The sequence below is a fragment of the Silene latifolia genome, chromosome Y, assembly GCF_048544455.1.
Source record: "Silene latifolia isolate original U9 population chromosome Y, ASM4854445v1, whole genome shotgun sequence".
Taxonomy (NCBI): domain Eukaryota; kingdom Viridiplantae; phylum Streptophyta; class Magnoliopsida; order Caryophyllales; family Caryophyllaceae; genus Silene; species Silene latifolia.
This window is the reverse complement of record NC_133538.1, coordinates 240,008,278-240,020,942: the sequence shown is the minus strand read 5'-3', so window position 1 is coordinate 240,020,942 and position 12,665 is coordinate 240,008,278. Positions and strand designations below refer to the sequence as shown.

At 42.5% G+C, this 12,665-nt stretch overlaps 1 non-coding gene across 1 annotated transcript; it reads right to left on the bottom strand.

The window, feature by feature from the left end:
• Nucleotides 1-6,513: 6,513 nt before the first annotated feature.
• On the bottom strand, nt 6,514-6,619 carry LOC141635587 (small nucleolar RNA R71). The gene has a single exon (XR_012540263.1). It is a non-coding gene; the product is annotated as a small nucleolar RNA R71 (small nucleolar RNA).
• Between the last annotated feature and the right edge of the window lie 6,046 nt (nt 6,620-12,665).

Sequence of the window (12,665 nt, the reverse complement as noted above, 5' to 3'; positions counted from 1 at the left end):
GTTCTCCTCATAAGGCTTCAATTGCCTAGAAGCATCTGTATATACCTCAAAGTTATCACACCCTTTAGGTAAGGCTAGGACTGGAGTTATGGTCAAACGCTCCTTTAATGTTTAGAACGCCATCTCACAACTTTAGTCCCATCGAAACCTGTTCTCTTTCCTCATCAACACTGTCATAGGTCTGGCGATCTTTGAAAAAACTTTCACGAACCGACGATAGTACCTAGCCAAACCTAAGAAACTCCTGATCTCTGCCACATTCTTTGGTGTTTCCCACTTAGACACTGCCTCTACCTTTGTAGGATCCACAGATACACCATTTTTAGAAATCACATGCCCCAGAAAGGCAACTTCCTCGAGCTAGAACTCACACTTAGACAACTTTTCATATAGCTGGTTGTCACACAAAGTCTATAACACCAACCGCAAGTACTCATCTTGCTCCTCCTTACTCTTGGAATAGACTAAGATATAATCAATGAACACCGCCACAAACCGATCCAAAAACGGATAGAAGACCCGGTTCATCAGATCCATAAACACTGCCGGTGCATTAGACAACCCAAACGGCATCACCACTTACTCATAGTGACCATACCTCGATCAAAAAGTTGTCTTCGGTATGTCCTCATCCCGAATCCTCACCTGATGGTAACCTGATCTCAAATCAATATTTAAAAAGACTCATGTCCCACTTAGCTGGTCAAACAGATCACCTATCCTTGGTAAAGGACGCTTGTTCTTCACTGTAACACTATTCAGCTCCCGCTAGTCGATGCACAACCTCAAGCTCCCATCTTTCTTTTTCACAAACATAACTGGTGTTCCCCACGGCGATACACTAGGTCTAATGTATCCCTTATCTATCAAATCATCCCAAACCTGGTCTCTCCTCCGGAAAAATATCTGGGAACTCTCCCACCACTGGTATCTAATTAGCTGTCGGACCCACCATACTATGGTCTTTCATATGACATAGAATCAAAGGACACTGCTTCCTCAAAAACGACTTCAATGTCACCGCTGCAATCACTTTGACTTTGGGTTTGACAAAAAACCCACGATAAGACACAAAAACTCCCTTAGGACCTTTCAAAGAGACTCTATTTTGGTGGCAATCTATCCTAGCCTTGTACTTACCCAGCCAATCCATACCAACTATCATCTCAAAACCATCCATAGGAAATTCTAACAAATCCACTGGAAGATCAACCTGCCCGACTAACATAGATACACCCTTATACAACCTCCCACAAGACACTGACTCACCTGACGGTATAAAAACCTCATCTTTTACTGAATCAAACTCTCTCAAACCCAAAAGCTTAGCATGACTTGATGATATAAAAGAGTGTGACGCCCCCGAAACAAACAAAACAAAGGTAGAAACATCATTACCAAGAAAGGTACCCATGATCACGTGAGCATCATCCTCAGTAGCTTTCTTGTCCATTATGAATAACTTGCCACTGTTCTTTTGTCTACCTCCCTGAACGATAGTGACCCCTGATTGTTGTTAGCTGCCGGTTTCTGATAATAGTTACCGCTATTGCGGTTAGATCCACTATTGTTTTTACTCTGACCTCCTTGGCTATTCCATGACCCGGCCTGTCGGTTGCTAGCATAACTCTGAGATGGACCCTGCGAAAAGCTCCCATGCGATGGCCTCTGAAAATCTCTCCTCACGGCACTAGTACACTTATGCCTCTTGTGGCCCATACCATCACAGTTGAAACAAGAGATACTCCAGCTGCTACCACCACGACTATGACCACGCCCATAAGAAGCTCCACCACTAATACCTGATCCCGATGAGTAAGCTCTCGCCTAGTTATGGTTACTCCTCTTGTAGCTCGACTGACCACCTGCCCTCACTCTCAGCCTTTCTTTTCTCAGGACCTCTCTCCTTGTTCTCCTTGGCCATCTCGACCAATATCTTAGCTCTCCCGGCTCGCTCATAAAACCCCTTAACAACTGTAAGGACCCCAACTGGTAACTTCTCCATTATCTGGTAAGTCAAGCCCTTCTCAAACCTCAGTGCCAATTTCTCCTGATTCAGCCCCATGTCATCTGCATACCTCGATTTCTCATTAAACTTATGATAGTAATCAGCCACTGTCATATCCGAAGTCATCTTAAAAGCATCGAACTCCTCCCTTGCTTACTACGAACGTGCTCAGGTACGAACTCTCGGCGCATAGCTCTCTTAAACTCAACCCACGGTATAGCTGGCTTTCCCTGTTTGAGATACAGATCTAGGGCACTCTCCCTTACCTTATCCCACCACTCTCAAGTAGAACACAGCTTGTTCCACTTTGAAATCCTCGGGACAATGAACGACATTCAAGATGTTCTCCATCACCCTATGCCAATTGTCGAGCAAAATTGGCGCACCGATACCCATATACTCTTTTGGGTTGAAGCGGACTATCGTAGTGCTCATCTTGGCAAAGTCCACCCCGACATCTTTATCTTTCCCAAATATTTTTAGGGCCTCGGTAAGCGCATCTTGATGCATAAGCATCTTGGCTATATCATCTACAATCATCTCCTGCGCCCTAGTGTGCAAAGCAGATCTCTTTGGCGGCATATCTTTGAGCTATAAGAGGAGAGACAAACGTAAGAACATAGCCTACGGCTCAAAGCATATACGACCTATACAGCACACACTCGATCGAGTAACTACACCCACTCGATCGAGTTGCCCACTTACTCGATCGTGTACCTCAACTCCAGAACCTGACCATAACGTACAACAAAACGCACTCAATCGAGCCCCAAATGTACTCTATCGTGTAGATCTCACTCGATCGATTACTCCACTTACTCGATCGAGTTTTCCAAAATAGCAGCTATTGCCAGACGTTGTCATATAACCACTCGACCGAGCTCAGCCCACTCGATCGAGTACGTTTGGGGCTTACCAAGACCACCTAATGCATGGAAGTGCTACCATCTCGGTTACCTGAGGCATTGTATATCAAATTGACCATAAAAGAACATACTTAGATATATAAGTTTAAGCGATTACAGAACAAAAATCCCAAAACTGTAAAGTGAAATACATCTGTTCCAAACTATCAAAACGAAATAAAAGAAATATAAGTTCAACGACACAGCGGAAAACTTTAGTGACACATGGTGACTCAATCCCAGGTATCCCATGCGCGTCCATCTCATACTTGCTCAAAAACTGCTCACCATCCCCGAGTGGATCACCACAGTTCTTAAAACAATAAACAGGGCCAGTTAAAAATTACATAATATAAGATCAACAATAACAACAATACATACAATCACCAAACTCCGTCACATCTCCACACACCTGACTAGCCTGAAGGTCTAGTCCTGCCAAATTACGACCGCAACCAGTAATCCTCACCGCAAATGAGGAACCGCAGCCGTTCCCACCTAAGCCCCGCTCATCAACACCGAGGGAAAACCCAAGTTCCTTAATTTGCACATCCCCCTTATGACGGGAACCATAGGGGGCAAATTAGGGGCGTGAAGCCACTCCCGCAAGTGACTCCACTCAGCCGAAGACGCATCTCGCGAACCACAGAAAAACACAACCAACCAATTATACAACAACAATTACCAACACCAATATGATATAGATCAACAACATTAAAACCATCAAACACAATGTATTCAATAACCGGGTAGGAAAACCCTACCTGGAAAAGCAATTACCAAGATCGTCACAATCAGCTATTCAAAGCCGCTCTTCTACAAAATCACCTCCTATAATCACACAATCATATAATTACTATCTAACAAACACGGTACTCCCGAAACCCCCAAAGATACTCAATTAGGGTTTTAACTAAAATCAATGAGACGATATAAAAATCATACTAGAAGCTTACCCACGATGTGACGGTCTGAACGACGTAAACAACTCAACGAACTGACGACTCTAGCCTTTAGGATTTGATAGCAATGAGAGAAGGGGAAGTTACGTAACTCTTCTCTTGTGTAAATTGTTTAGCAACAGTGAAAAAGTAAAAAGGAATTGGTAAAACAACTTTATATAACATTCTCACGTTGCTAAGAAAACCCGGCGAAACAACCCATAAAACCGACTTACTCGATCGAGTAAGTCACTTACTTGATCGAGTGCCCCCTACCAGATCGAGTGACACCTACACGTTCGAGTACCCATCAGATAGTACACTGGTTTGAAACCAAAACTCACTTACTCGACAGAGTAAGCCTTACTCGATAGAGTACCCAACAGTATAGAAAACCGTAGTATTACAATGAAGGCCGCCGTGAAAGAGGAGGTAGAGGTAGTTGATGATAACACATTCTTATCATCTCCAAATCCGGCTTTTGACGAGGTATTAGCTATGATACGTGCATTTTAAATAGTCTTTTCAGCCTATGGTAGCACGTGTTTCCATGTGCTTTTGTACTGTTTATATCGCATTATGCCCCGAATTGGCTACTTTTGTTCGTTTTGTCCATTTTGTAGAAATGAACGTGAAAGTAGTGGAATCGTAGCATTTCCGTCCTACTTTGCATGCATTTTGAGGAGACGAGATTTTTCATAGCGAGATCTTGCATTGGGATGCGTGTAGGAACGGTCTACAAAGTAGTCGGTTACGAGTTTGAGTTGTTTCAGAGGAAGAAATACTCGATCAAGTGGTTTTTGTGGCTGAGTTGGTCGATCGAGTGCTTGTTTTTACTCGATCGACAAAGCTGGAATTGAGTGTTACTCGTTCGAGTACTATTTCAACTCAATCTAGTAGATTTCCTGGAGAAGTACTCGATCGAGCTCTTTCAAACTGCTCGATCGAATCGTTTTGTCTTCCATAGGCTTTAATTAGTCCGTGAACTTATTTTTAGTTATTGGACTTAGCATTTTTCTATTTAAACGTACAATAAGTAGGTCATTAGGATCTAAGAACCTCTTATCTATTATTAACCTTTCACAACAAAAGACTGTGTTGCTTTTTTTTTTTCACTGTAACTTTTGTTTTCGGATTTTCTAGCTCGAATTTAGTTGTTCTTTACGCCGGATTCTTGCGATTGTAATCTCTTACTCTCTTTTAATCTTAATCTTTCAATCATTTGCTTTAATTACTTGTTTTGCTCCTTTTTAATTCCAGCCCTAATCTTTATTTATGCAATTTCATTATTATTTCATCATGTTTAATATTAGTTATTTCATTGTTATTATTTTTGACAATATTAATAGCAAGAGTAGCTAAATTATTTCATGTTTGGATTAGGGGATCTACGGTAGAAATGTGACGATGTAGTGAGTCGGTTAAATGAATTATTTGTGAGACGCTGTCACAATGGCTATATAACTGTATTTACCGACTTAGTTGAGTGCACGCTTCTGAGTAACCTTTTATTCTGGTTAAATTTAATCCTGGATCGGAAGATTGGACTAAATAGACCTGCTATTAATAGTAGACTACCCTAACGAGGACGGAAGTTAAGTTAGTTGAAATCTAGGATAGAAAGTGGACCGGAAGGACCTTTCCAAATCCGTCTCACATGTAATTTATCTAGACTATTTGCAATTGAGTCACTGGACTACCGTAGTGAACCGAAATCCTGACATTTCCCTTCTATATTGATAGTTTATCCCTTCTTTCTGCCTTTACTGATCTTTCCTTGCTTCTCTTTCTTTTACACCTTTAGTTAGGAAATCAATTTACAACCCCCCCCCCCCCCCATTTTGTGACCAAATAGATGGACTCTTTACAGATATCTTGCCTCCCTGAGGAGATCGACCTGACTTCCCTAGCTATATAGTTAGTTTAGTTAGTTATTTTTGATAGGTAAATGACTGCCCTGTCAAATTTTGGCGCCGTTGTCGGGGAGGCAATTGCCCTATCTGTTTTTGTTTCATTTATTTTATCCATATCAGGGAATTCTTATTCCTTAAGACAGTTCTTATTTATTTTTTTTCAGTGTTGTGTATGCCCAGGTCAAACAGGTTGGAGTTAGTTTCCGCTGATTCTGAGCCAGAAAGACTATTCAGGCATAGACTCCGTCTGCAAAGAGAATCACGAAAGGAAGACTTGAGTGCTTTCGAACCCGAACTTCAGCATTTCCTATTTACAGAAGATCAATCTTTAGGAGAATATAATCCCAGTTCTGTAAACCAACTAGTAAAGATGTTGAATATTGCAAGTCATTCGGAGGCTAAAGCATCATCTATTCCTAAAGGTTTCAATCTCCAGACTGAGGATGGGAATACTTTTGACATCCGACCGTCCTATATAAATCTGGTGGAGAGAAATCTCTTTAGAGGTGTGGCAGGTGAAGACCCGAGGAAGCATATGGAGGTCTTTACAGACTACTGCTCCACTATCCCCGCCACAAAGGGGGTAACTCAAGACTAGATTATGGAGGTGCTGTTTCCTTTCTCTTTGACTGACTCAGCCATGGAGTGGCTGACTGACTTGGACCGTACGACCGCGGGGATCACAAACTGGGAAACCCTTGCTCTTGCTATTTATAAGAGAGATTTCCCTCCGCGGCGTACTAATCAGCTGAGGGCCAAGATCACTAGTTTCAAGCAGGAACCGGATGAAACGTTCTATGAAGTTTGGTGCCGGTTCAAGAGGTTGGTGAGGTCTCTTCCTCACCATGGTTTTGATCCGTGGTTTCTATCCAACCAGTTCTACAATGGGTTGTACGATGACCACAGAGCCATACTTGATGCCTCATCCAACGGAAGATTTCAAAAGAATACTGATGATGACAAGGGATGGGCGATTATTGAGGATATGGCGACCCATTGTGCCGTGTATGGGAACCCGAGGGATGGTATTCGAACAGTTCATGCAGTTGTTAAGGCAAGCGTGGCTCAACTGGAAGCCATGAATGCTCGTTTTGATAAATTGGAGCTGCATTCTGCTGGAGAGCCTCAGACGGTCCATTTGCTTACTAGAGGGGAGACCGTCACATGTGAGAGGTGTATGAGCAACGACGGTCACACAGCTGTTGGCTGTCTTACAGAGAAGGAAGATGTCCTTGCTTTTCAACAATATAGGCAAGGAGGGGGTTCCTATTATAACAACCAAGGGGCGGTCCATCCCAATCTGAGGTGGACATGTAAAAAATGTGGTCAATCCTACCCCTCCTCTGCAGCAGCAGAAGCCATATGTCCCACCTCATAAGGCTTAACAAGGCTTTCAGAAGCCTCCTTCCTTTCCTACACCTAATCACGGTGCATCATCTTCTGGTGCGGTGAGCGAGTTATCTGAGTTGAAGAGGATGTTGCAGTCTTTGACAAAGCAGTGGCAGTTAAGTGACCAACAAAAAGATGCATCCATCAAGTCACTTGAAACTCAAGTTGCCCAGTTAGCCGCGAACCAATCCACGAGGAAGCAGAGTCAATTACCGTCACAAGCTGATAAGAATCCACACGAGACGGTGAATTTAATAAATCTGAGAAGCGGTCGTTCATATGAGGGACCGGAATTGTAGAAATCAGACCCGAGGAAGGTAATTACTGCTAATGAATAGTTCACTGTTGAAGAAAAAAAGCTGACAACAAAGAAGATACTCGATCGACTGATATCAGGTGGTCGATCGAGTGAAAATGCTGAAGAAAGGACTCGATCGAGTAGAATTTCTGCTCCATCGAGTGACCAGGAAAACAAACAGCTCGATCGAGTAAAATAAACAGCTCGATCGAGTGATTTTATTGAGGATACTGCTCGATCGAGGGATATTGTTGCTCGATCGAGTGATGCTGATAAAGAAGACCTCGATCGAGAGCCTGCTAGTGCTCGATCGAGTGAAATATCGCTGAAAGACCCCGTTCGAGAGGAAAGAAGTCTCAATTGAAGGATGTAGAGCTTGATCCAGCTGATACGTTAGAAGAGAGGAACAAGGGGCTCGAGATACCCATCACGGTACCCATCCCAAGGCGACTACAGAACACAAAGGCTAGTCAACAGTTCGGTAAATTTGCCGAACTCCTGAAGAGCTTGCATGTAACCGTTCCGTTCGCTGAATTGCTGACACAGGTACCCTCTTACCTTAAATTTATGAAAGAAATTTTATCACGTAAGAGGCACATTAACGATCATGAGACGGTAGCTTTGACCGAGGTAGGGACGACCCTAGTTCAGAAAAAGTTACCTCCCAAACAGTCAGAACCGAGTAGTTTTTCGATTCCGTGTCATATTGGTACCCACTTAATTGATAACGCGTTATGTGATCTTGGCGCTAGCGTGAGTGTCTTACCGCTGTCTCTTGCTAAGAGACTTGGTTTGACCAAGTTTAATTGCACAAATATGACTGTTCAGATGGCCGACCGTAGTATATCACGGCCGTTAGGTGTCATAGAAGACATACCTGTTAAGATCGGGAGATTTTTTATTCCCGTTGATATCGTTGTACTTGACATCCCCGAGGACACACATACCCCTATCATTTTAGGGAGACCATTTTTATTTACGGCCCGTGCAGTGATAGACGTCGGGGACAAGACATTGACTTTCCAGGTTAGGGACGCAGAATTGATATTACATCAGTCTAAGTCCCGAAGGGCTCCCATGCAAGCTAAGCCTTGCAATGCACTCTCTTCTACTGACCTTCCTATTGGCACTCCAAATGAAAATTTAGAATATTGTGCTGCTATCGTGACCCCTCCGCCTCAGATTGAGAGCAAGAAGGAGGAAAGTTTGTTTGTTTGCCTTGCTGCAGTTAGAGATGAAAATATTGAAGGAGCTGTCAATGATTATTGTGCAATTAATATCAGTCAAAGTGGGAGCGATGAGCTAAAGTTGGTAAAAAGGGAATAAGGGCGAGGAAAGTTTGCGCGTATGTGGACGTTAAATATTCTCCTCCTAGTGATTCAAGTTTAAGCTCGTGGAAATTGAAGAGGACAGTTAATGTTGCTGAGGTGACGTCCTCCAGTCAGGAGCCCTCCGAGGGGCTACTGAATTGCTTTGAGAAGTGAGCGGGGAAATGCCCCGTGTAACAAATTGTATAAACAATTTTTAATTTCCGTCGGATTTGTTTATTGCATTTAATTAGGACAATTAGAATTTAGACATTTTTAGCGTAGATTAGAAGACTATAGACTGTTACTTTTCATATTTGGTATTTTGGGATATTTTTGCGAGTGTTTTTATGCAGGTTTGAGGAATTATACGCAAATTCAAAGGCTTACACGAGGAAAAGAACTCGATCGAGTACTTTTTGTACTCGATCGAGTGACAAATGCTCGATCGAATGGTTCCAGAATACTCGATCGACAGAAGCTAAAAAGGTCAGTACTCGATCGAGTAAATTTTTACTCCATCGAGTGAAATGCATTCCAGAGCTCTCGATCGAGTGGTTTAAAATCACTCGATCGAGTGATTTTGCAAAGGACACGCAGGGAGTGTAACACCCCCTCATAACAAGGTACCTTACCAAGGACTACCCTAGAATGAAAGGCTGTTACAATCTCGGTTGCTCGAGGTAAGTATATATCAAAAGCAACAATCCAAAAACACATTTATTAAAGTATAAAGAGTTAGCGATTATATAAAACTCGGTCGACTCAAAAATAAAAGTATAAGGTCTCAATGCAACTAAAATCAAAGACAGCTAAACTTATAACAGCGGAAGCTAGACTCAAGTGATGACTCCCCATGACTGTCCCATAGCTAAACATCTGCATTACCTGTCATAATCTGCTCACCATCCCCGAATGGATCACCCCAGGTTTTTCAAAACAACAACATGGGGTCAGTACCATTCAATCAAGATAAGACAAACATATAATGTAACCGGTTGATCATCCTCCATCCCCGGTCTCCCGATCTCCCACAGTAACCGACTACACACTAAAGTGTGTAGCCCTGCCAGATTACCCATCGCAATAGGTAATCCTCGCCGCCAGTGGGTGATCGCAGCCCCTCCCCACCTAGTCCAGCTCTTCAACGAGCGACTAACTGTAATACTACAGATTTTCTTTGGTGACTACTCGACCGAGTAGAGCCTACTTGGACGAGTAGTGCTGTTGTTGTGGGTTGTTTTGGTTCTGCCGATGAATACTCGGCCGAGTATAGTGAATACTCGATCGAGTAGAGGATACTCGGCCGAGTATAACTTTACTCGACTGAGTATTCGGTCTGGCGAGTGTTATTTTGACGGTTTGATTAGGGAGTGTTTAAGATTATTTTTATATGCCGCGTAAGTTTTTAAAACATCATTTCAACTTCATCATTTCTACGTTAACCCTAATCTCTACCTAATCACTCCCTAATCATCCCATAGCATTGTTTTGTATGTACTCTTCGGAGTTCTTGCGTATAATTCCTCATTCTACTGTTGGTAAGTTCTATTTCTATGTTATTCGTATTCGTTGGGGTTACTGTGTTCATTTACGGAATTGGGAATATGGGGGTTGTGCAATGTGTAATTGTGTTATATGATTATGGTATAGGAGAAGACTTCGTAGAAGAGCCTTTCTGATTGTTCGAGTTCATTCCACTGTTGATTGCTAAGGTAGGGTTTCCCTACTCAGTTACTGTTCTTTGTTAAGACATGTTTGTTGATCATCGGAGTATGGAGATTGTCGTGACGATGTTGGTGTGAGGGTGTTGGGACGGCTGTGATGTCGTGTGATTATGATTGTGGTGGATTCACTTGCGGGAGTGGCTTCACACCCTAGTTCGCCCTCCGTGGAACCCGCCACGGGAGGGGATGTGTACATTAAGGGACATGAATTGTTTGTCGCTCGTTGAGGAGCTGGACTAGGTGGGATCGGCTGCGGTCACCCACAGGCGGCGAGGATTACCTGTTGCGATGGGTAATCTGGCAGGGCTATACACTTTGGTGTATAGTCGGTTACAGTGTGAGAACGGAAGATTGGGATTGGACGATGATCAGTTTATTACTTCTTTTATTGTCTTATATTGATTGTGTAATACTGACCCCATTGTTGTTTGTGGAATCTGCGGTGATCCATTCGGGGATGGTGAGCAGGCTTGGCAGGTATTGCTAGTGTGAGCTTGGAGACAGTCGTGGGAGTGTTGTCATCACCAGTCACAACATCACCGTCTGAGTCTTAGTTTGATTTCCTTTATTGTCAGACATTGGAGTTGTATTTTGTTGAATCAGTATTTGGATTTGGATGTTGTACACTTTATACTTTACATTACTTTAATAAATGTGCTCAGTTCAGACGCTTTTGTTATGTACTAACCTCGGGCAACCGAGACGGTAACACACTTTCATGGTAGGGTGGTCCTGGTAAGGCACCTTGGTATAAGGGGGTGTTACAAAGTGGTATCAGAGCCGAAGATTCCGGAACCTAAACAAATGAATTTAATGAACCTAGGGAGTCTAAATAAAATGAACCCGGGGAGAGTTGTTTGGAGCTACCGCAAAGACTCGGGAGACGTCCCGGAGTCACAAATTGGCCCTTATTAACTCGAGCCGGTAACATGGGGGAAGTGTGATGAGAGTTGGGTTTTATATGTACATGTATGTGAAGATGCATGCTGGTAATAGTTGATAATTGAAAGGGTATGTGTTGAAATTCGTAAGTGTGGTGATTGGAGAAATGGTAGAGGTGACGGGTTTGTGAATGTTTGTTCTGTTGGATTTAGAATATGCATGAATTGTATGTTGGTATGATTATAACGTGGCATTTAAGTTCTTGATGTTATGTGTTTGCTGCGGGAATAGTGAGCATGATAGAGGATTTTGTACTGTATACCCGTCTATTGCGTGATTCGGCCGAGCAGGGTAGGTACTCGACTGAGTAGGGAGCACTCAGCCGAGTAACCAAGCACTCGACCGAGTATTGTTGGGCAGTGAGAAGCAGTGGCTACTGTATGTGATAACTCGACCGAGTAAGTAAGTATACTCGACCGAGTAGTCACTACTCGGCCGAGTGTTGTTTTACTCGACCGAGTGTTATTTCTGAGTTTTTGACGTTTGCTTCTGGAGTCGAATACTCGACCGAGTATCTAGGATACTCGACCGAGTAGTCATTACTCGACCGAGTATGGTTGTATACTCGGCCGAGTGTTCCTTTGGCGGAAGGTTGTTACATCACTACTACAAAAATTGATGTAATGCAACATTTCATCTGCAACACTTTGTTTTTTATGTTGCATTTTAGTTAATCATGCAACACTTTATTCAAAAATGTTGCTTTTATTGATATATGGCATCACTTTAAGAGAAGTGTTGCATTGTATTGTTATAAATGCAATGTTTTGACACAAATGTTGCATTTTGTCGCAACACTTTAAGCAACAATAGCAACATTCACTACTAAAAAAAGCGTTATGGACATCACTTTATAAACATCAGAGTTTTAGAAACCTGATGTACAAAATAATAGACATCAGAGATCTAAAAAAATCGATGTCTATATAATTTAATATACATCGGTTCAAGTTAAAAACTGATGTCTATCAACAACCGAAGCCTAAATGCAGAAAAAGCTACGGTTACTCCTAGAACCGTTGCCTAAAGTTTATACGGGAACAAATTTTGGTATGCTCAGCTCACTTGTCTATCCTTTCCCTAGATTGTAATTCACATATCCCCTATGCGACCTCATTTGCTCATCACCGCCATAGTCAATCTCACACAAAATCAGACCTCCATTTTCAGTTTCCATTTAATCAATCTCTCACAAATCTCTTCTCTAAACCCTTCATTTTCAATCTACTTTCAAA